Source organism: Nannobrachium achirus (assembly GCF_963921795.1).
Source record: "Nannobrachium achirus genome assembly, chromosome: 1".
NCBI classification, from domain to species: domain Eukaryota; kingdom Metazoa; phylum Chordata; class Actinopteri; order Myctophiformes; family Myctophidae; genus Nannobrachium; species Nannobrachium achirus.
In genome coordinates this window covers 51,660,923-51,684,069 of record NC_137810.1, presented here as the reverse complement: position 1 = coordinate 51,684,069, position 23,147 = coordinate 51,660,923, and the positions used below count along the sequence as shown (strand labels likewise).

At 44.3% G+C, this 23,147-nt stretch overlaps 1 protein-coding gene across 2 annotated transcripts in view; it reads right to left on the bottom strand.

Annotated features, from left to right (window-relative positions):
* Nucleotides 1-23,147, bottom strand: part of notch2 (notch receptor 2) — a 94,551-nt gene that overhangs the window by 53,168 nt on the left and 18,236 nt on the right. The gene's annotated exons all lie outside the window — the stretch shown is intronic.

The following is a 23,147-nucleotide window of genomic DNA, read 5'->3' as shown; positions in this document are numbered from 1 at the left end:
CGGGCCGGATCCGGCCCGCAAGATGATTCAATCCGGCCCCATGCTTGTAGAGCATACATTTCTGAGCATTTAGAAAAAAAAGGAAGTCTCTAGCCCATTCCTGTCAAGAGTTATGATTGTTTTAAGAATTAACCTAACTAATGCCTTTTCACTGCAGGCTAGGTTTCTCCCACCTGGCAGTGATTGAGTTGATTGATTGGAATGTTAAGTGACCAGCTCTCTCTCTCTCTCTTTTTGAAGATGACAGCATTGCTAGGAATGGGGTGGGGGGTCTGACCGTCTGGCTATGAATAATACCTGAACATACCTACAATATTCGAACTGTACTCAAAGATTACACATATTAGACATGGAAATTAATGTTGTTAAGAAAATAACTTATTTAAAAAATATAATAATAATAAAATGTAAAAGTTTTATTATTCAGATATTTTCTGAATATGCCATTATTGTTCATTACTTTTATTCTTTTTATTATAAAATAAAATAAAAATAATTATTGTCCTGCATCAATAACATTTTTTTTAGCCATTTACAAATTATAGCAGAGACTATCAGGAATTGAATTATTCTATTATCAAATGGTTTATTCTTATTGGCACTTCTTAAAGGAGTAGTTCACCCCCAAAATGCCATGGAGCCAATGGAGACTCATTCCTAAAACAGAAATTTGATTACAATAAATGCATGCCTATTGATTCCTATTTGGGTCCCCATCCGGAATCAATGGGGGAAAGTGTACTATTATCACATTTTTGTCTTAGTAATGCGACAAATAAAATAAAAATATATTATTGAACTCAAGTCTCCATGGCGTGAGTAATCAAAGGAAAAAAAAGTCATTTTGGGGATGAACTACTCCTTTAAACAAATAGCATCTCTCGTACCTAACTGCAACTGTAATACCAATAATGAAAGTAGCTATTTTACTTAATAATAAACACAATTTGTAAAATGGTATACTGCTATACTGCTAGCTAGCAGTGGCTGAGACGACAGGAAGAAAAACAGAGCGAACATGTGCGCGAGTGTGCATGCCATCCGATCCGCGACTGGTTCGGCCCTCATCAAGTCGCCTTTCATCCAATTCGGCCCTCACCCCAAAATGAGTTCGACACCCCTGATCTATACTGTCTGTAAACTATCAATTAAAGGCAGAAAAAACGCCAAAAACATTTTTAAGAAAGGACCATATAAAGTCTATCCTTGGCCCCTTACTTTCCCCCCCTCTGTACAGTACACCAGATCTCTTTGACCTAAAAAAGACGATCTACAACCTCACCATGCGTCTTAACACAACGTGTTGTTAAATTCAAACTTTATTCCAGACACACATTTAAAAACAAAAACAATAACAATATACCCAAACACAAAAGAAAACAGAACTGCTATTTTCGTTGAACACTCACCTATGACATGGCCCAAAATAGGGATGGATATATAATTTATATACAAATACAACGTATATAAACACTTTTTCCGCCAAAACGCATTTTCAGATTTTACCACTTGGTCTCCATATATGCCATATAGGCTACCGGTACGCCAAAACATGTAAATCGGTCTTTCCGTTGTTTATCAAACGGCCGTACACCCGTCTTTTCGGGGACTGCCCATAAGTCTTAAGTTTCATTAGTCCGAAGGTTCATTAGTCCGAATTTAGTTAGGGTTACAGAGGTTAGGGTTAGGGTTAGAGTTAGGCATAGTATTCTTAACAAATTCGGACTAATGAACCTTCGGACCAATGCCACCATGGCACCGTTTTTTCTTTACCGAGCAATAGAAGACATGATCGTTGGATTACAAACAGCGTGTACACACATCGTGGTTACGCCCGTGACTTCCGTGGGTCCTTCAAAATAAGGTAAAAGCATGACAATCGCTGGCGTTTTTTGCATTTCTGAATGATAAAAACTAGCTGGCAGAAAAAGTGTTAACTGTCATACTGGGGGAGTTAGTAAACAGATCAACAGAGAGGAGAAGGGAGATGGGGGGGGGGCAGACACCAGATCTTCAAAGTAAAGGTGACTGCAGGACCCTCTCAGATTAGACATGCTACAATAGACACCTCTGGCCTGTCTCCCTGCCTCTATCAGCATGTCTGAGGCTGCGACCCCCAACCAAGCACACTACCACACACACGCACACGTGTGCGCACACACACACACACACACACACACACACACACACACACACACACACACACACACACACACACACACACACACACACACGCGCACGCGCGCACACACACACACACACACACACACACACACACACACACACACACACACACACACACAGTCAGTGGTGCAAAGTAACTAAGTACATTTACTCATGTTCTGTACTTTAGTACAATTTTAAGGAATGGTCGTTCACTTTTCTTGAGTATTTCCAATTTTCAAAGCTTTTACTTCTACTCCACTACATAATATCAGAGGCAAATAGTGTACTTTTAACAGCTGTATAGTTACTAGTTACTTTGTTCATTTGAATCATTACAAAATGTGCATTAACCACTTTAGCCCTATACATGTTATTTAGCATGTTTGAAAGCATTTTAAAAGCAACTTTATACACTTGGAAACTTGTGAAATGGGGACATTCTGTAAAATGAGTACTTTTACTTTCAGTACTTAAGCACTTTCTAATGTGAATACCTTTGTATAATGTGTACAATTTCTACATTGTGGTATTGATAATTTTTCTTAAGTAATTTTTTTTCCCCACCACTGCCACCTCACACACAGCTTGTGCACGCACAAACAACCAGACAGACCAGAGATAGATCCCACCACAGTCCACACACACGCACACGCGCGCACACACACACACACACACACACACACACACACACACACACACACACACACACACACACACACACACACACACACACACACACACACGTGCACAGTGTCAGCGATGTTGTCCCTCCCCTCATCAGGCTGCTCAGCCTCCCTACTCTAAACACAAACACAGCTTGGTCATGGTATCACAACAAGGCAGTCACCCTGGGAATTAGGACTGCTCTCCTCTCTCTCTCTCCCCCCCTCTCTCTCTCTCTCTCTGTCTTTCTCTCTGTCTCTCAGATTAACAACATGGCCCTATGCCCTGTGACACATACATCACATTAGCACGCTGTCACACAAAAGACCAGCATGTCCAGGTTAATACCAGGTTTACATTTCACGGGCGGGCAAACGAGGGAGGGGGAGGAGGAGGGGGTTGGTATGGTTTGCACATTTTCACTGTTAAAAAACTTTAGAGAAACACGAGACGCATGTTCAAAGTAAAGGTAGAGCTACTTTTACATTGTGAATGGAGGGAGGGAGGGAACTGGACGCCGAAGCTTTGTTGCAAGCGTAAGCCCCACTATGAGCCACTTCACACTGAATATGACGTGTGTGTGCTGTGTGCTGTGTGTGCTGTGTGTGTGTGTGTGTGTGTGTGTGTGTGTGTGTGTGTGTGTGTGTGTGCGTGCGTGGGTGCGTGCCTGCGGGCATTCGTGTGTGGTGCTGGTGGCGATATTTCTATGGTCATCGATGTTTCTTTTTTAAGATTGTAAAGTTCACTCTAGGCCTTCCTAAGATGTTGTAGTTTAAGGCATTGCTTCTCAAAGTGGGGTCCAGGTACCGCCAGGTGTCCTTGGCAGGGTTTTACGGGGTCCCCAGCTAAAGTAGTCAATGTAGCATGATTAGCATCACAGTAACTTTAGACCCAGTGAAATGAAAAATATTTTTTTCACACTTTTAGAGCTTATCCGTGGTAATCATATGGGCATTCCTAACACTAGATGCCAAAAAAATAGAAAATAAACTCTTTTTGTGTATTTTTATATCAAAGGTCCCTAAATAGGCCATTCTTAATTATTTCCTGTGAACAGAAATGTGCTGTGTGATGACATAGATAGACTTTTTGAATATAAATGAACCTTTGATTACATTCACCTGTGTGTTTCCCATTGCTGGCTCCCATTACTCCCATTACTCAGATTTTACATCCCATCGCCTGAAGGGCTGGTCCCTTCTCATTGGTTCAGAAACACACAGGCTTCCTTTTCAGACTGAAAATTCAAAATAAAATACCCAAAAAAAATAGTCATTTCATTGGGTCTTTAACCACTTTATCCATTTATATGTTGGCAATTAAAAAATAGCTGTGAGCTTGTACATCTGCTATTTTAGAATTTTGGAGATGAATTAAACATCTAAATTCTTGTGAAACTTTGGAAACATTTAGAATTGAACATAAATCTTCTCTTCTGAGGGTCCCTGACACAAAACATTTTCAAATGGGGTTCTGCGGCCAAATACATATCAATTTGGGGATCCTGACATGAAAAAGTTTGAGAACTACTGGTTGTATGTCTCGTCTACTTGAGACACGACACGGCAGCTCTGCGGATGGAAGACAATGTCCTCACAGTCTGCTCCCTCCTGCTTCTCAAGTGGACAGACATCACATCAAATCAACATGCATCATTGGTCAAATGCACAGCAACAGCACAGCAATGAAATGCTTATTGCTAGAACACTTTCAACATGGCAGCCCTATTTTGGGGATTATAGGTGAAAGAAATATAGATTGTGTTGCAGTGCTGCAAATGTGAGCCTATACTGTAGATCGGACGTTTTTGCACAGCACCGTTGTACGCCGAAGTATAAAATAGGGCTTGAACTTTGAAGTTTTTTTACAACTCATGTTTTAGAATGCTATCTAGCTTTCATGTATGGTCATCGAGGGTAGGCGAGTGCTACAGTAAGTGCTATGGGTTCTGTAGTTCTGTAGTTCTAAGTGCGACAGGGAGTTTATTCCACAGTTTGGGGGCCAGGAGGGCGAACTGTCGAGGACAAGTGGATTTTTGACCTGGGGTTTTTAGCGAGGGTTCTGTCAGCATCCCTGTGTGAACCTGTGGGGTTGTAGGGGTTGATCAGGCTTTGGAGGTATGGAGGTGCCATACCTTTGGCTGCCTAGAGTAGAGCAAGGTAGAGCAAATAAAACAAAGTGAACGTGCAACTTGACTTTATTTTCACACACCTTCTGCTTAGGGGGGAGAGGAAAAAAAAAGAAAAAAAAAATCAAAAGCGAAAATTCAAAGTTGCCGATGGAGAGAAGATGCCAGATAAAACTCAATTAAATTCAATCCGTGTTATCAGGGCTGCTGTTGACAAAGCCAAATGTCATGGCGTCAGACGGCGGCGAATAACACCCCCGTCCTTCAGGTTCCACTGTGTGTGTGTGTGTGTGTGTGTGTGTGTGCGTGCGTGCGTGTGTGTGTGTTTGTGAGAGAGACGAGGTGGGTTATTCATTACTGGCCTGTGGCTACATCACAGTGGCCTGCAGCAAACAGACAAGGCTGTGCATGATTCACCTTAGGCATTCGATGAGTGCTCGGTGTGTGTGTGTGTGTGTGTGTGTGTGTGTGTGTGTGTGTGTGTGTGTGTGTGTGTGTGTGTGTGTGTGCGTGTGTGTGTGTGTGTGCGTGTGTGTGTGTGTAGGTGTGTGTGTGAGAAAAAAACGAGATGCATGTGACTCACCCCTCGGCGACAAACACTAAAACAATGGTGAAACACAGCGCAGGGGAAGGAGAGGTTTCTGCTAAAGCCATTTTTAGACTAGTCTAGACTTCTTTAATATGAACTAACTCAGTCAGGACATGGGCATGCATGCATGCAGCACATGTACAGCTACGTATGTACAGCTACACACGCTACCAGTAAGACTCCCTAATCGGGAGATAAGCGACCGTCAGGTCACATGTATACAAAAAGAGGGCTGTAAGTGGCATTGGTTCCTGAGTGTAGGGGGACGTGTGTGGGCAATGTATAGCTTTGGTTGGCCCAGAGAATGTGGGGTTTAGCTGTGACATGGTTGTGTTTATGTCGTCAGAGATATTTTATTATGTAGGTGACATGAGTGTAGACATACAGTGTACCGATGTGAGTGCTTTTAGGGCAAAAATTGTAGGAGCAGTGTCCAAAAATGTGTTTTGCAAGAATCAGCCTCATGGTGGCGCTAGAAGAGGGCGATGTGAGAAATGAGGTGTGGGGTGTCCGCGCCGGCGAGGCGGACGAATAGGTACCGGTACTACCGGCCGCGGCTCTCCCGGTGGCTCCTAGCCGGAGTTACGGCATTTTATGTGCGCTGCAGTGGCAGGGGGTCCTCCACTGGGGGCGCCAGCACTTTTGCATCGGTTCTGGAGCACCAGGAGTCGGTGGTCCCCGGGAATTCCCCGTGAGCAGCCCCGTTGGGGTGGTCATTTGGTCATTTTTGCACATGTGGTCATTTTTTACATCTGGGGGGTCCCTGGAGCTCCGGGGGTCCTTGGAGGTTGTAGTTTGGCAGGCAAGGAGTGTGTGTGCCAACTCTGGCATGGATCGGGGCAACGGTTGCAAAGATATGAGCAGGGCAAAAGTGTGACGTGTGAGGTGTGACAGACAGACTGACGGACTGACTGACTCACAGCTGGTGGAGGTTTTGATAGTAACTGCGACCTGACGGTCGCAATAATAAGTAATGCACTCGCGCACACACAGGCATGCACGCACGCACGCACACTCATGCACGCACGCACGCACGCACGCACGCACACACACACGCACGCACGCACGCACACACACACACACGCGCGCATGCACGCACGCACACACTGACAAAAGTCAGCTCTACTTTCAGGAAGAAGCCAAACTTATCTATAGGATTCTTTGTTACGCTCCATGCGGGACTCTCTCTCTCGCTCTCTCTCTCTCTCTCCCTCTCTCCTCCTCTGTGTAGTTTTCTGTAGCCTGTCTCTCCCTCTTCTACCTTTTTTTCTCCCTCCCTGTCTCACTCTTCTACCTCCCCCCTCTCTCTCTCTCTCACTCTCTCTCACTCTCGGGGTGTCAGATTTCTACAGCTGGTTCACATTAGCGCCCTCGACGTCTCCTGCACCCCTCTCTTCAGTCAATCTCCCTCTCTCTCTCTCTTTCTCTCCGCTCTGCACTCCTTTTTCTCCCTCCCTCTGTAAGGAAGGCGTGCTGACCCCTCTCTGTCCTGGCTGGCCCGTGGGGAGTGAGGAGTGGGCAGCCGAGTGGGAAGACGATGAGGAGGAGGGTGTCTTTCTCACTCACTTGTATAATATCTGGCCCTCCCTCGCACTCCCACTTCGTAATGTCTGCTCTCTCTCTCTCTCTCTCGCTCTTTCTCCTTCCTCCCTTCCTCTTTCCTTGCTACTCCTCCTCTCCTTCTACCTTCCCACCCCCACCCTCCCACTCAGTCACCTCTCCCCCATGTGATGCTTAATAACTCCATCATGCTCTCTGTGCCTCGCAGCCATCAGAGAAAGAGAGAGAGAGGTAGAGAGATATATCTCGTTGTTGTCGGGCGGAAACCTGGTATGTCCAGAACAGTTCGTATTTTGTATTTATCAGTTAAAAAAATATTTAAAATAGTGAAAATAGCCCATCCGCAAGCACACAACGCCTCGATGCGGATCTTCTATTTTCACTAGTCTCGTGCGACGGTCCTGTACGATGAAACAGGGCATTACTTTACGAAGAAAACATACAAATGTGAAACTTGGGAGATACAAGGTTTCTGACCGACAGTGACGATATAAAGATAGAGTGGGAGAGATAGGGAGGTACAGAGCGAGAGAGAGAGAGAGAGAGAGAGAGAGAGAGAGAGAGAGAGACAGAGAGAGAGACACACAGAAAGGGAGACAGAGAGAGAAAGAGAGAGAGAGAGAGAGAGAGAGAGAGAGAGAGAGAGAGAGAGAGAGAGAGACACAGAAAGGGAGACAGAGGGAGAGAGCTGTATAAACAGGCCCCTCCTGCTCACATTTCAAGCCCTGGATCCCTCTGTGGTTTGGCTGGTATGTAGGTGGTCTGCTCTCTGTGCTGCTGTGGTCCTGTATATGCATGCATGCATGGATCAGGCACATCAAGTGCACAAGTCAATGCGGTCTCTCTCTCTCTCTCCCATTCCCCGGTAAAATCCCCTCAGAGTGAGTTTAGTGGGTTTAGAGGGTGTAAAAGCCCACCCGCAACTAAGGGTCCATTTTGGATCATTTAACTCGAACTTAAGTGGAAACAATTTACCTGGACTGATTTTACTTTTACCGTCAGAGCAAAATGGCTTTCTCACTCTACCGGTACATGTTTCTCCTCAAGCTAGTTACAAAGAGATTTTTTTGTATTTGTTTGCCTGCAACAAAGTCCAGAGCAGTTCTACAAAGTCTTGTCAAGGTTTGACTAGTCGACTCTTTTCTTTGGAGCTACTGCACTGTATGTCTACTGTAACAGCAATAAACTACCGCGGGACAAAGTTACTGCAACGCTTCTTTTGAGGAGAACCATATTTTGATTCCTTTCAAGTGCCAGAGCCGTATTTTTGGAAACACACTCTCTCTCTCTCTCCCTCTGCACACTCCCCTCTCTCCGCAGTCTTTCCTTCTCCCTTTCATATGGGAAACAAGGCAGCAAAAATAACATGAGAAGTGGGGGTGGGGACAGGAGGAGGAGGAGTGCGAGTGACGAGAAATTAATAGAGAGAAGAAGACAAGGGAGGATTTGTGGCTGGAGTGGAAGAGTGAACGAGGGTGAGGTGGTAGGGCAGAGACAGAGGGAGATTGGGAGGCAAACCAGGAGATGGAAAGAGAGAGAGAAGGGGGAAATACAGAGAGCCGAACAGAGAGAGAGAGAGAGAGAGAGAGAGAGAGAGAGTTAGAGAAAGAGAACGACAAGGCAGCACAGAAAGAGAAAGCAGACCTTTAACGCAGAGAGAAAGAGGGTGAGAGGAAGGAAGTTAAAAGCAGGAGCAGAGAAGTATAAAGAGGCGGGTGGAGTCCAGAGGAAGGCCATGTGGTGAAATCTCAGACTGTATTTAGGAACACGTTCAAAAAGGCTGATCTGACAAGACTGCGGTGCGCGAAGCACACAGGGCCCATTTTGTCTCTGAACCTTCCCTCCGCCTGCCGGCCTAACTACTGTAGCTCGTTCTGTCATTATGCTGTTCCTGTGGCCGCACAAAGTGGAGGCAACGACAATAGGCTTATGGGCTTGTAAAAGTTCAACCATGTGCATGGAGGAATTGCTTCTTAATTCAACAGCTAGAGTTTACAGGGGAAAAAACAAATGGGGGCTCGTCCTAGTCTTTAAGGACGTTGATGAACCGCAGGGTAGTACAGTATGTCCTCTAGACTTTGGTTTCATTTGGTGTCTAGTTTATTAAATGTACAGGGACTGCAGTTACACACTAGTAGAGGAGGTTCCAAGCCCTTCATTCTGGGTGTGTCCTGTTGGTTGACCGTAGTGTGTGTGGACCACATAATTGGCCCTGGTTCAATACAAATGTCAATCAATCAAACTTCCTCCACTTGTGATGTCATTACTCTGCAGTTCAGACTGATCCATTCTGTTACTGTACACAGTCATCTTTCTCTCATTTTAAGTCATTAATATAATCATAAAAAGCAACTGATATTCCGTAATACCTGTAGTGTACTGTAACTGTACTGTATTTGTCACATATCCGTTGGCCTATGATAAGGGAAAACATCACAACTGAGCTGTGCAGGACAGGTTTATGCATTTAAACTCTACCAAAAGTGGTTATGTTTGATCTACAGACTACCAGTGATGTTCAGCTTAGGATATTGAGCTGATCAATTGAGCTGATCAAAAACAACCACTATTAAAGGAGTAGTTCACCCCCAAAATGACTTTTTTCTATTGGTTACTCACACCATGGAAACTTGAGTTCAATAATATTTAGTTTTTTGTCGCATTCCTAAGACAAAAAATTGATTACAATAAATGTACCCCCATTGATTCCGGATGGGGACCCAAATGCATTCAGGTCTCCTTCCAGAAACAATGGAGGTAAATGTACTATAATCTAATTTCTCAAGTCTCCAAGGCGTGAGTAATCAATAGAAAAAAAGTCATTTTGGGGGTGAACTACTCCTTTAAAAACATTAATGTTTAAGGTGCATAAAACCTTTCTCCCTTACCTTAATTATAATTGACTCACAGAGTGCCCCAGTGGCTCACCTGGTACAGAGCATACTATTAATCCTTCAAAACCATGTAAGCATCACGTGTCATTTTATTCAAAAATAGCAGATATACAAGCTCACACGTTTTTTAATCTTGAAAGTGTGAGAACTACAGATTTGGAAGGCATTTGTAGAATGGGCCTCAGGTACTTAGTTTCAGTCCTCGTTTACTTTCAAATCTGTCTTGAGGCTCTTTGCTGCATATCCTTCCCCATCCATCACTCCTTGTTTCCTGTCTCTCGCTATCCGAACAAAGGTTGAAAATGCCAAAAAAATTAAGCTTTAAAAATGATTGACTCGTTCTTTGTTAAGGTTTTATTGCTCTACTTAAAGAGGTGAAAGCAATGGTGGTTTTCACTGTCTGGTACTGGGTGATAACGCCAGCCTTGGTAAGCGATTAAGTGATCATGTGCCCAAAGAGGTTGTGACTGGCGGGCCAGTCACTGCCATGACAATATCATTTTATTGCCCGTATTTTGGGCATGTCAATATACAGTAGCACAAGTAGTAGGTTCTCAAACCTTTTCATGTCAAGGACCCCCAACATAATATGTATTTGGCCACAGATCCCCATTCCAAATATCTAGTTCCAGGGACCCCCAGAAGCAAAAATTGAGTTACAAATGTTCGCTTTAAAAATACATATATTGAAAGATTTGCACAAATATTCACGTTTCAAAAAAATAGCAGATCTGCAGGCTCGCAGCGCGGCACTGAGCTTGTATATCTGCTATTTTTCAATAGTTAAAGTTTAAAATAATTCCAGGTCTGTCGGATGGAAACATCATACAGTATGTCCAAAACTGTTACTTTTCAGGATTCAAATGCTAAAGTAGTGAAGGCTAGCAAACTCGTAGATCTGCTTTTGATGTTTTTGTGTGACGCTGTAGTATGTAGCTGTAGCATTCATTTTACGGAGAAAACCCACTAAGAGTTAAAACATGGGGATAAAGCACCTTACAGCGTGTCAAAGGGTTTGAATCCCGTTCTCGACGACCTTTGCTGCGTGTCACACCCCATCTCTCTCCCTGTTTCCTGTCAGTCTACTGCCCTATCAATAAAGGCATAAAAGCCCCAAAATAAATCTTTAAGTAAGAAAACAGCAACAACAACAAAACATGGGGATAAGAGGTTTCTGCCTCGACAGCAACAAAATAAAAGAATAAGGCGTTTGACCGACTAGAGCCGACCTCTGACCTGTGGTGACAGAGTGTCACATTGGGGTCAACGGTGTCACCATGCCTACAGCTGGCTGTGTGACAGTGGTGTCACCATGCCTACAGCTGGCTGTGTGACAGTGAGCCACTTGTCACTTCACTGTCCTGTGGGTTTAAGGTCTGGTCACGACATTCCCCACTAATCTGTCAGGCCTGCTCAGTCTGCGTTGTGCCCAACGCTCTGGCACGCGCACGTGTGTGTGCGTGTGTGTGTGTGTGTGTTTATTTGCTTTATTAGATGGAGTGTGTGTGTGTGCGTGTGTGTGCGTGTGTGTGCGTGTGTGTGTGTGTGTGTGTGTGTGTGTGTGTGTGTGTGTGTGTGTGTGTGAGAGAGAGAGAGAGAGAGAGAGAGCAGCAGTTCCTGTTGGCCACCAACAGCAGCCCATGTTGACAAGTGACTATCAGGTGAGTTGGCAATGATGAGCAGTGTAGTTGTCTCATCTACACACACACACACACACACACACACACACACACACACACACACACACACACACACACACACACACACACACACACACGCACACACGCACACACACACACACACACACACACACACACGATGGCAGATCTGCCCTCTATTTCATGCCAGCTGCACTTCAGTTCTTTTTATGCCACCCCCCTGGAATTCTCACACACACAGGCGCGCGCGCACACACACACACACACACACACACACACGCAGGCACGGGCACACACACGCAGAGCAAGGTCTGACATTTGATTTTCAAAACGGGGGGAATTCCCTCTCATAAGGTATGCTTCACATAGGGGGGATTTTATACCCTTTGGGGGGAGACAGAGAGATACTACTTGTGAGCTTAAGGTCTTATTCTTACCTCAGACTGCATTTTGTCGCTGTTCTCCTACTATTCAGTACTTTAGTGTCTCTTTCTCCTTCTACTACTCTGTCCTTTAGCCTCCAAGTCTTTGAATATATTGACCCGATTCTATACATGTCTTCTAAATCCTTCTAAGCCAAGGTTTAAAAAAAGAAAAGAAAAAAAAAAAAATCTATCATCAGTGGTTCTCAAACTTTTTCACGTCAAGGACCCCCAAAATGACATGTATTTGGCCGCGGAACCCCCATCTCTATGTTGTTCCAGGGACCCCGCCAGAAGCAAAATTTGAGTTACAAATGTTTGCTTTAAAAATTAATATATATTCCAAGATTTGCACACAATTTTTCACAACTTTTCAAAAATAGCAGATCTACAAGCTCACAGCGCGGCACTCGGTGCCGCGCTGTGAGCTTGTAGATCTGCTATTTTTCAATAGCTAAAGTATAGAAAAGTTCCAGGTCTTAAGGTGGCTCCCTCTTGTCTCCATGCTCTATTCTTGTACTCTTTCCTTCTCTGCTTCATGTCTATCCAATTAACAACTTAACAAAAGGATAATCAAACTACTCACATCACATGACATCAGCCTTTACTCTTTGTTGTTCACTTGGTATTTTAATTTCTATAATTTTCTTTTGAACTGCGTACATCAGTGCTCTTAGTCTTTCTTGTGGTGGCTCTGCGTGCTATTCTTGTACTTCACTGTCTCCTCTGCTCCGCTCCGCTTCATGCCTTCCCACTTAATGTTATATACATAAAATGAAACAAAAATTAATTAACTGCTCACATGAAATCACGCTTTGCTCCCCCTTCCATGGATGTAATCCTGACCCAGTGTAGGCAAAAACTTGTCTGCTGGCTGCTGCTTCACCTTAGTTACGTTACGGACGGTCATATGCTTAGGATGAGGACGATTAGCACTGTTAAGTTATTGTCAGTTGCAGTCGAAGTACAGTATGAATCGGGACTCAGGAACCAGGGTTTAAACAAAGTCATTATTGACACTGCTGGTCCTGTCGTTTGTCAACACTTTTGGGGTCCCGTGGTTTTCCAGAAAGGTTCCCCCTTTAGTTTAGATGTCGATTTACTTTTCAGCCGGCCATTTTCTCCAACACTTTCAACAAGTTCACATTGAAACCTGCAGCCCGCTGCACCAACTGTGTGAAAGTTATCTCCCAGCGAGAGCAGGCTACAGCTAGGGCTACAGCCTTGGGGCTCATTGCAGAGAGGGGGGGGGGTACGTGCAATTCCTGCAATCCCGCCGAAATTCAGGCCCCAGGCACACAATCACACACAAACAAACACTCATATCATTATGGTTCAGTCACACGTTGTGTGCGTGCGTGCACGCACGAGCACACACACACACACACACACACACACACACACACACACACACACACACACACACACACACACACACACACACACACACACACACACACACACACACACACACACACACACACACATTCTCTCTCTCTCTCTCTCTCTCTCTCTCTTTCAGTCTCATCACATCCTGCTGGGCTGGGGCAGAGAGGAGATGATGTTAAGCACTTTGGAGACCATGGAGGGAGAAATCACTGCCTTGGTTTCCAATCTCATACTCTTAAGCCAGGGTCTGTTGACTTTGGTTTGAGTTTATGTGCTTAGTCGACTCATTATCTGAGTGTTAACGTGTGTGTGTGTGTGTGTGTGTGTGTGTGTGTGTGTGTGTGTGTGTGTGTGTGTGTGTGTGTGCGCGCGCGCACACGTGTGCACATGAGATGAAAGTGTATGGGTGTGGAACAGAGCGAGGGGGCCTGAAGCACAGCTCTAGTCATTGGCTCCTAAACGTTTTAGCTCAAGACCCAATAGTGAAATTATGTGTTTGAACGGGACCCAGCAAGTGAAAATAGCAAATCTACACGTCACTCACAACTCGCCCCTTCGCGCCCGTTGCGAGCTTGCAGATCTGCTATTTGTTTTCTAGGGAATTTCTTGGATTCTTTTTATTTCATTCATGAGATAGTTTTTGTTTGTTTCGATTTGTCTGCGCAAATCTTTAGAAAACCTTTTAAAACAACAACAATTAATGACAACATTTTCAGGAAACAAAATATAAAGGGATATTCACTCGCGACAGAAATGGATCCGCAACCCAGTAAAGTAAAAATACCAAAAGACAATTCTTAACTACAGCACTTAGTTACTTTACACCACTGCCTCAACTAGCAGCCTGCTATGTTCTACTTCCCCCCGCTGTGACCCGAGGACATGAGACTTGGACAGGAGATGTGGAGAGGAAATAACATCATGGCTTTTATTTTCTGCAGGGTAACGAGGAGATGAAAGATGTCTCAGGCTGAACGACAGACGCCGACGGAAGGAGAGACACAAAACAGAGAGAGAGATTAACAGGTAGAAAGAACGTCAGTCAGTCAGGCAGGTAAAGCAGGCAGACCGCCAGACTGACTAGGGGAGGGGGAGAATAAAGCTCATGGAAAGAAAAAACAAAGGCATAGATAGACATGCTCATGCATAAAAAGGCAGGAAGCCAGGCCAGGCAGACAGGAGGTGAGCTTGGCAGAAGAACAGGTAAAGGGATGAAGCCAGGCAAACAGATATGGATCAAATGCGAGACAAACATGACAAACACATCAGACACAATCAGGCTAGATTATGCGTGCATATGGAAGCAAGACAAGACACCACAGGCATAGAAAGTATCTATTCTGCATCTTGCATGAGGAAAGACGCAAATTCAGAATCAACATTTTTAACTCAAATATTTGCTTCTGGGGGTCAAATACATATCATTTTGGCGGTCCTTGACCACTGATATAGGCCGATTCTACAAATGTCTTCTAAATCCTAACAATTTTCTGAAAAACGCAAGTTGCTATATCAGTGGTTCTCTAACGTTGTCATGCTAGGACCCCCAAAATGATATGTATTTGGCCGTGGACCCCCATCTCAAAATAATTTGTTCCAGGGACCCCCAGAAGCAAAGATTTGAGTTAAAAATGTTCACTCTGAATTTGGGTCTCTTGCCTCAAGCTAGATGCAGAATAGATAAACGCAGAAACTACAAGGACCACTGACGATGACAATAGGGGGCAATGAAAGCCAAACTAGCAGGTATAGGGCAGGGCAGTACCGGCCACAGGCTAGCCAGCAGGTCAGAGGTTAAACAGGAAAGGCAGAGATAACAGACAACAGAGGGATAAATTGAGAGAGAGAGAGAGAGGGGAGGAAAGGGATTAAGGAGCCAGGTGAGGTGTGGTCCAGAGACCCCTGGAGCAGTGGTCTGGGAGGGAGGGACGGAGAGGTGAGTGACAGTTTGATGAAGGACGGGGTAGAGAGAGACGGGGTCATTTCTTCTTCTTTTTTTTTCTCCTTTCTCCACTCCTCAACTTGCTCTAACGCCACGACCCGACCCTTCCCCCGCACCACCACCACCCCACCCCCCTTCACTCCTCTCTCATCATTAGTAAGGAGTTGTGCAGCGAGATACTCCCTCTCCGGTTACCTGAAAAGAGACATCCTCTTTTCTTTTAGCTCTCTCTCTCTCTCTCTCTCTCTCTCTCCTTCCTCCGTCTTTGCCCTGCGGGCAAATTCTACCTGTCAGATCAAACAGGCACTGGGCCTACAATACACTCTTAACTGTCTCTCTCACTTTACCCTCTGGAAAGTAAAGATAGAGAGAGAGAGAGATAGATAGAGAGAGAGAGAGAGAGAGAGAGAGAGAGAGAGATAGGGAGACAGACAGACAGACAGACAGACAGACAGACAGACAGACAGACAGACAGAGAGTTAAGCAGTTAACACCATAACCCAGCAAGGCATCAGACAAAGGGATTTTGTTCTAGAGGAGGAGGGTTTTAAATGGCAGTGTGAATCTGGCCTCAGCATAGCAGAGAGTACTGCTAAGTGCTAAGTCACTCCATCAGACTCCATCTTGTAGTGTCAGGACTCAGGAAACCCTGAAGAAGGTGTTTGCCGAAGCGTGTTGGTGTTTTTTAATGTTCTAGCTCGTTTCCCAAATAAAGGCCTTTTATTTCTGAGTCCACCTGAGTGCCTGGACCTGGATTTTCGTGCCTCTGTGGCACATTCTGTCCTCTTTTGCTCACTCAGGAAACCCTCTTCGAAAGAACACCAGGGGAAAACAAAAACACTACCTCATCACAAATTATTCACCATCAGCTATGATGTGTGTTGCTGTCTGTTAACTAGAGTTGTTCCGATACCAATACCGGTATCGGAAAAAGCTGCCGATACTGCCTAAAATACTGGTGCTGTATATCGGTATCGGCGAGTATGCCAGTCTATATGCCATTCCGACACCACGCAATTTATCACGTGACGTGATGATATTTAATCTACAGTCATAGTTTGGGTGCTTCAGTTGATGACTGTTTTATGCTCTTACTGTGCTATTTGAACTTCACTTGTATGACCTAACCCTGCTCAGTGTCTTTTATATTGTGTTGTTTTATTTGATCCTATTTTGTTTTTCCTTTCATTTCTTTGCTGACTTATACATCTTCAGCTGTGTAGTGCTACATGGAAATTGTTTGATCATGTGTGCTGGCACTTTTTAATGTTTGTTCCCTTTTCTTTGTTACTGTGTTTGCTGTTTGCCTTGTTGTGAAGTGCCCAGAGACCCCTTGGGGTGATGTTGCACTATAAATAAAAAGAAACGGAAACTATTTACATACTTATCTTACTAACTTGTAGCTGCACTTTAACAATTATTAACGTCAATGTTATTTATTCCTAGATCAGTGGTTCTCAAACTGTTGAAGTTCAAGAACCGTCATAAGTGTACAAATGGAACCAAATGGATCTGCGAGGGTATCGACCGACAGGAAAGTTAATGGGTATCGGAATCGGTATTATTGAGAGAAGGAGAAAATGGTATTGGACCGTACCGTACATCTCTACTGGAAGTCACAAGTACGGAACACAACAACAGATAGTGACAGTCACTAACACATGGTTGCACACTCACAGGTGACACACACACACCTCTCTCTCTCTCTCTCTCTCTCTCTCTCACACCCCCGGCTGATGGCTTGCAGTCTCACCGGTTAGACGGCTTTGCGGTGCCCTGCCCTGCCCTTCCCTGCCATCCAACCTCTCCCACACTCCTCTTTCTATCTCTCTGTCGCATCACTCCCTTCCTGATGTACACGACGACGAGACACCGTAAGGCTTTCTGGGCCAAATAAGGAGCTCTTAGCAGCAGCACGGTGACATTGACGAGGAACGTCAAGTTCAGCTTTCAGGAGGAAGGGCTGTAATTCCTTTCACATTCCAGTGTGAGACTGGCTGCGCTGCTCTTGACACTGTTGCATTGTGTTACCAATAATGACACAGGAGCATGCTGTCTATTGTGCCACAAGTTTCATTCGCTAGTCGTTGACTGTGTGCGACACAAAATAACATAATAATAATTGAGAGTCTGGGGTGGCGTGCGGGGGTGAAGCACCTGTCCACAGGGTCCACCGCAGTGCAAACAAACACAGTTTTGGCAGGTGTTCAGGGGAGCGAAGCCGGGCGGGGAGATGGACCAAATCTAGCGACTCCTACACTACAAGCTGGCACAGACAGCGCCTGGTAGTGGGGGGAGTAGGACAATAACAAATTAACCCATTTAGGCCTAGAATTATCGAATGCTTTAACCAGTGAAAAATAGCAGACATACAAGCTCACAGCGCGGCACCGAGTGCCGCGCTGCGAGCTTGTAGATCTGCTATTTTTGAAAAAGTCGTGACAATGTGTGCAAATCTTTGAATATATGTATTTTTAACTTTTTAATGTTTGTAACTAAAATTTTGCTTCTGGGTGGTCCCTGGAACTAAATATTTTGAGATGAGGGTCCGTGGCAAAATACATATCATTTTGGGGGTCCTTCACATGAAAAGGTTTGAGAACCACTGACATAGTAGTCTCTCAAGAACAGACTAACTGAGCTCCAGTTAAGTGAAAAGGACCTTTTCTTTGACGATGGCCAGCCAGATTGCTGACATAGAAACATAGGTTTTTCAAAAAATCTGAGAAGGATACAAAAGACACTTATACAATCCGGTCAAAATTCTAATTCTCACGATTTTTAAAAATAGCAGATCTACAAGCTCGCGGGCAATAGTTAAAGCATAAAATAATGATACACAATAATGTGTACCCGTTCTATAAAAATGAGACATTACTCTATATCGTTGCTTCCGGGCAGAAACCTCTTATCTCCATATTCTAACTTTTTGTGTTTTTTTCTTTCATAAATTAGTATCTAACTTGAATCAAAAGTAGCAGATCCACAGGCTCGAAACACGGCGGGAAGCGACGCGTTTTTGAGCTTGTAGATCTGCTACTTTTGAATTTGAATCCTGAAAAGTAAAAAGGTTTGGGAAATATTATGAGCTTTCCACCCGAACCGAGACAATATATTCAGAACTCAGAAACAAGGAAAACAAAAAGGAACTTGTTTTAGCAGCGTTGCAGATACAGAGGCACTTTACATAAAACAGTAAACAGTCAAATTAACAAGGGGTGACAATGACATACACAATGATACAATACATGGACATACCGGGTGACACATACCGTGTAATAGTGCAACAGATTTTGCCGATTAGCCGGCCATGCAAGACTAGCAGCCAGCTATCTCTTTAAAAAAAACATCATAATTATAACAGTATTTCAAGCCTGACCCCTCGGCAGCTGCATGAGACATAATTAGACTGATCTCAGCCAAGAGGCCACTGACTGTTTACTTACAACCAGCCGCCTTTAATATGCTGGGAAGCCTAATAAACACATAATGGGATTTTCACACAATGGCCCTTTTCAGCAGTGGCACAGCCCGAATAAGGGCATGTGTGTGTGTGTGTGTGTGTGTGTGTGTGTGTGTGTGTGTGTGTGTGTGTGTGTGTGTGTGCGTGTGTGCGTGCGTGCACTGCATACTGCATAAGTGTACGTGCGCGTGAGAGAGAGAGTGTGTGCAGTGCAGACGGTATTCAAATGGGCCAGTTAATCAGTCTAACAGTAGGCCTGCGCTCTGTCAGCTGACTGGTCTAAAATGAAAAGACTGGATGAATGACTCCTCTCTCTGTTTCTTCAGGGCGCCCCTTTGCTGTTGCCCTTATCAATGATATCATCACTCATTTTAGAGGTCATCTGATGTGGAGTTTTTTTTTTTTCAGGCCGATAGCAATTCCCGAAACAGGAAGGGCAATAGGCCGATATCGATCAAGCAATTTCAGTATCTCTAAAGGTTTTTATAATCCATAATTAATGTAGCAAACTCTGTGTACTCCCTAAAAGGCATCTGATTCCACTGTCTGCACTGACACTATAAGACAGGCCTATCGTCTCTTACTACTGTATTTAAAGGCCACTTTTAACCAAACAGATTCGTGGCCGAATCGGCGGCGGAAAGCGTCTGTTGCCGAACGGGAGCTCATCGGTAGGTTTTCGGCAGCGGGTCGGGAACGTTATCGACGGAAAACTGGAAGACTGGACTTGCTCAGTTTTGTAGAGTCGCCCCTGGACGTCGGTGAATTGTAGCGAGTTGTAATGGACCATTAGTTTGCTACTGCTGCAGCAAAACCAAGCCTAAATAAGCCAGAGACATTTTCCTGTTGCATATTTTTTAACTAAATAGCATATTCACAATCTCAACTCTCAATTTCCTATACTAATCAACTCCAAGGCAACGCTAGTAATAGTGATGTGTGTTGTTTTGGTGTGAGGAGAAGAAATCCCCGGATAGGAAGCATCTCCGCTTCTGCTCCTCGGTTGCCAGATTCTGTGAGTTAAACAAGCGACCAGGTCTATGAAAACAAAGCCTAAAGGAGCGTCCAGTTTCACCTATTGAGCTCTATTACATTAGCTATTTTCTAAAAGAATGTTGAAAGCAAGGCCAAATAAGCAACTACAATTCAGAAACATGCCCAAACAAAAGTAACCCACAACTAGCAACATTATAGGAAAACAGGATCAAAGTCGCTTGTAACAAGCCGATATGGCAACACAGTGTGCATGCGCAAAACTGTACAGCAATTACAGTCGGCATACAGTCGGCTGGAAAATTCAATGTGCTTAGTTTTTTGCAGTTCTTTGCAGTCTGTGAACAGTTTGAACAAGTCTCCTGTAGTATTTTCGTTGTGGAGGCACCTTTAGAGTAGCTCTTGACATGTTTTTTTTTTTTTTTTTATGCATTCAAAACATATGTGAAACACAGTTAATTAAAAAACCAATTGTATTAAATAAAGTGACTCTAGCAGGCTGCTGTGTTCAGGCCAGGGAGCGAAGCCGGGCAGGGAGAGCGACCTGCACTGGCAACTCCAACACTACAGGCTGGCACAGCGCCTGGCAGTGGGAGGTATTGAACGGGAGGAGTACTGTAGGATGGAGGCACTATACTATCATTATTATCATTATCATGATTAGCCATTTTGACTGATTTGGCGTATTATTTTGTATGATTGTTCGTTTAGATAATTTAAATGTTAGCTAATTTGGGCACCAGGGCACGCCTCTCACAGGCTGGGTTTGATTACTGAGAGGGCATAATTATGGACAGGTGAGGGGGGAAGGTCAGTCACCGTAGGGGACCAACGTTTTTTTACCAGCAGCAACCTTAGAACTATGCCATGGATAACCTGTTTGTTGTTTTGCGCCTGCACTTTAAAGCAAGTAAAAAGCCTAACTCAAGACAACCTTTATTATCGTCGCTGTCAGGCAGAAACATCTCCATATTCTAACTTTTTGTGTTTATGCCTTACGTCAGTGTTTCTCAAACTTTCAAATTTCAAGGTCTCCCCTTAACTCTGACAATGTACAAATGGAAACATTTGGTTCCATTTGTACACTGTCAGAGTTACTTGTAAAGGTCAATTCAGATCCCCCTAAAGCAGTGTTTCTCAAACTTTCAAATGTCAAGGTCTCCACCTTAACTCTGACAGTGTACAAATGGAACCAAATGAACACGTCCATTTGTACACTGTCAGAGTTACAGACTTGTATGGGTCAATTTAGACCCCCATAATAGAGTCCACTTTGAGAACCACTGCCTTACTTGATCATACTACACAAAAGTAGCAAAAGTAGCGGATCCACAAGCTCGAAATGTGGCGCGAAGCCGCGTTTTGAGCTTGTAGATCTGACTGCTACGTTTTGCTACTTTTGAATTTGAATCCCGAAAAGTATTTTCAGAATTCAGACACCCGACAGAGATGATATATGTGGCACATGGCAAATGCTTCAAAGCGGGATGCTGACAAGAGCATCCCATTTGAAGCATCAAGCATGCGCCTGCATGTGCGCTGCACATGTGCACACAGTAACTGTTGCATGCAAGAGACTGAAGTGTGTGTGTGTGTATGTGTGTGCGTGCGTGCGTAAATGAGTGCGGCATGCGCATGTGTTTGTTTGCACATGTGTGTGTGTGCGAGTGTGTGTATCTCAAGACTGTTGTTTTGGACTGAGTTCACTCCCACATCTAGGAGCTCATTTATGAAAACAGTTGACAACGCATAACATCAGCCACTCGGTCGGGATTACTATTCCACTCCCCGTCGGTGTAGGTGTTTCTAATGAATGCAACATACACACACACACACACACACACACACACACACACACACACACAAAGCCTCCCTACACCTGCGAGACAACATTCTGTCTGACCTTCAATTAGCGAGACGCAGGAATGTGAAACACAGATTAAGGAATGCGCCTTTCCCTTTTCCTCTTAATAACGGCCGGAGTTTTGCAGAATGTTGAAATTCCCACCCAAAAAAACACAAACTCTGGGAACAGACACACAGTGTGCTTCACATCACATTAAATGAAATATGATAGGTTCATGAACCGCGGACGGATGGTGTGTTCGTTCGCATTTGGGTGATCACGCTTTGGGAGGGGCAACACAATTATACAGATAGCTGGAACATAATTACAAAGTAGGGCAAGCTGTCAGAAAGTGGCAGACGTGGATTATGAAGTCACTGCGTCGTCGACCTTACACTGTACAAATCCCGAGTGTTGATTTGACTCCTAAAGTGTTACAAAATCGAAAACCTCTGAGTTTACACAGCCCTAAGGGTCTATTTGGTTCCACTTGTAGACACTGACAAGTTAAATTACCACTGAGGATGTTACTGTGTACAGCACTCTTTTTTTATTGTCACTGAATATACATACATCATTTCCTTCTACCTGTATCTACTTGTCAATGGGTTATAGCTTTGACACATTACCGCATACTTCAGTTGGCCACTGAAATGTCTACAGTATCTGCGGTAACGGCTGGTGGGTTGCCTGACTCAAAACGTTTTGATTCGATCAAGCTGTATGTCAGCAAAATGAGCATGAGGTTGAGTTTGCTCATTTGTTAGATATTGAATACGTTATCAGCTGATGAATACCAAGCGCCCCAACCTTGTCACCGCAGACCTCCCCAACCACACACACACACGCACACACACACACAAACACACACACACACACACACACGCAGCGGTACCGACAGCACCTTAGAGAGCCGTTGGTTCTATTGGCAACAAGAGCATAAGTAAGGAAATTCCCGACATGTCCCACAAAAAGCTATGTTGGAGGTGGAAGTGTGTTTATTGGGACCGTTCCCAGTACTGGTGTACTTTGTCAGACAGAGGAGTCCTTTATTCCCTCTTCTGAGCCTGAGCAAAACCTCATGTCTCACAGACGGGCTGGGATTGATGAAAAAAAAAGAGAACTCTTGGCCTTTGAAGTATCAACCGACGCCATTTTCTTATTGTGGTGTCAATCTGTAGAACTGCTGTATTGGTTTTCGATCAATGGGCAATCGGCACTGTGTTCCATGGACTTTAGTAACTGCTACCCTGGTCTCATATAGGGATGGGACGATACACGATATTATCGTTTATCGTGATCGGAAACACTCACGATAATCGGATTGTGGGGATTTGATTTACAGTGATATCGTCCTCCCGTCATGCACTGGGATCAATTCACCTTTTATTTGCTGCATGTCCGGTACTACTTAAACCCTCTATAATTGGTAAA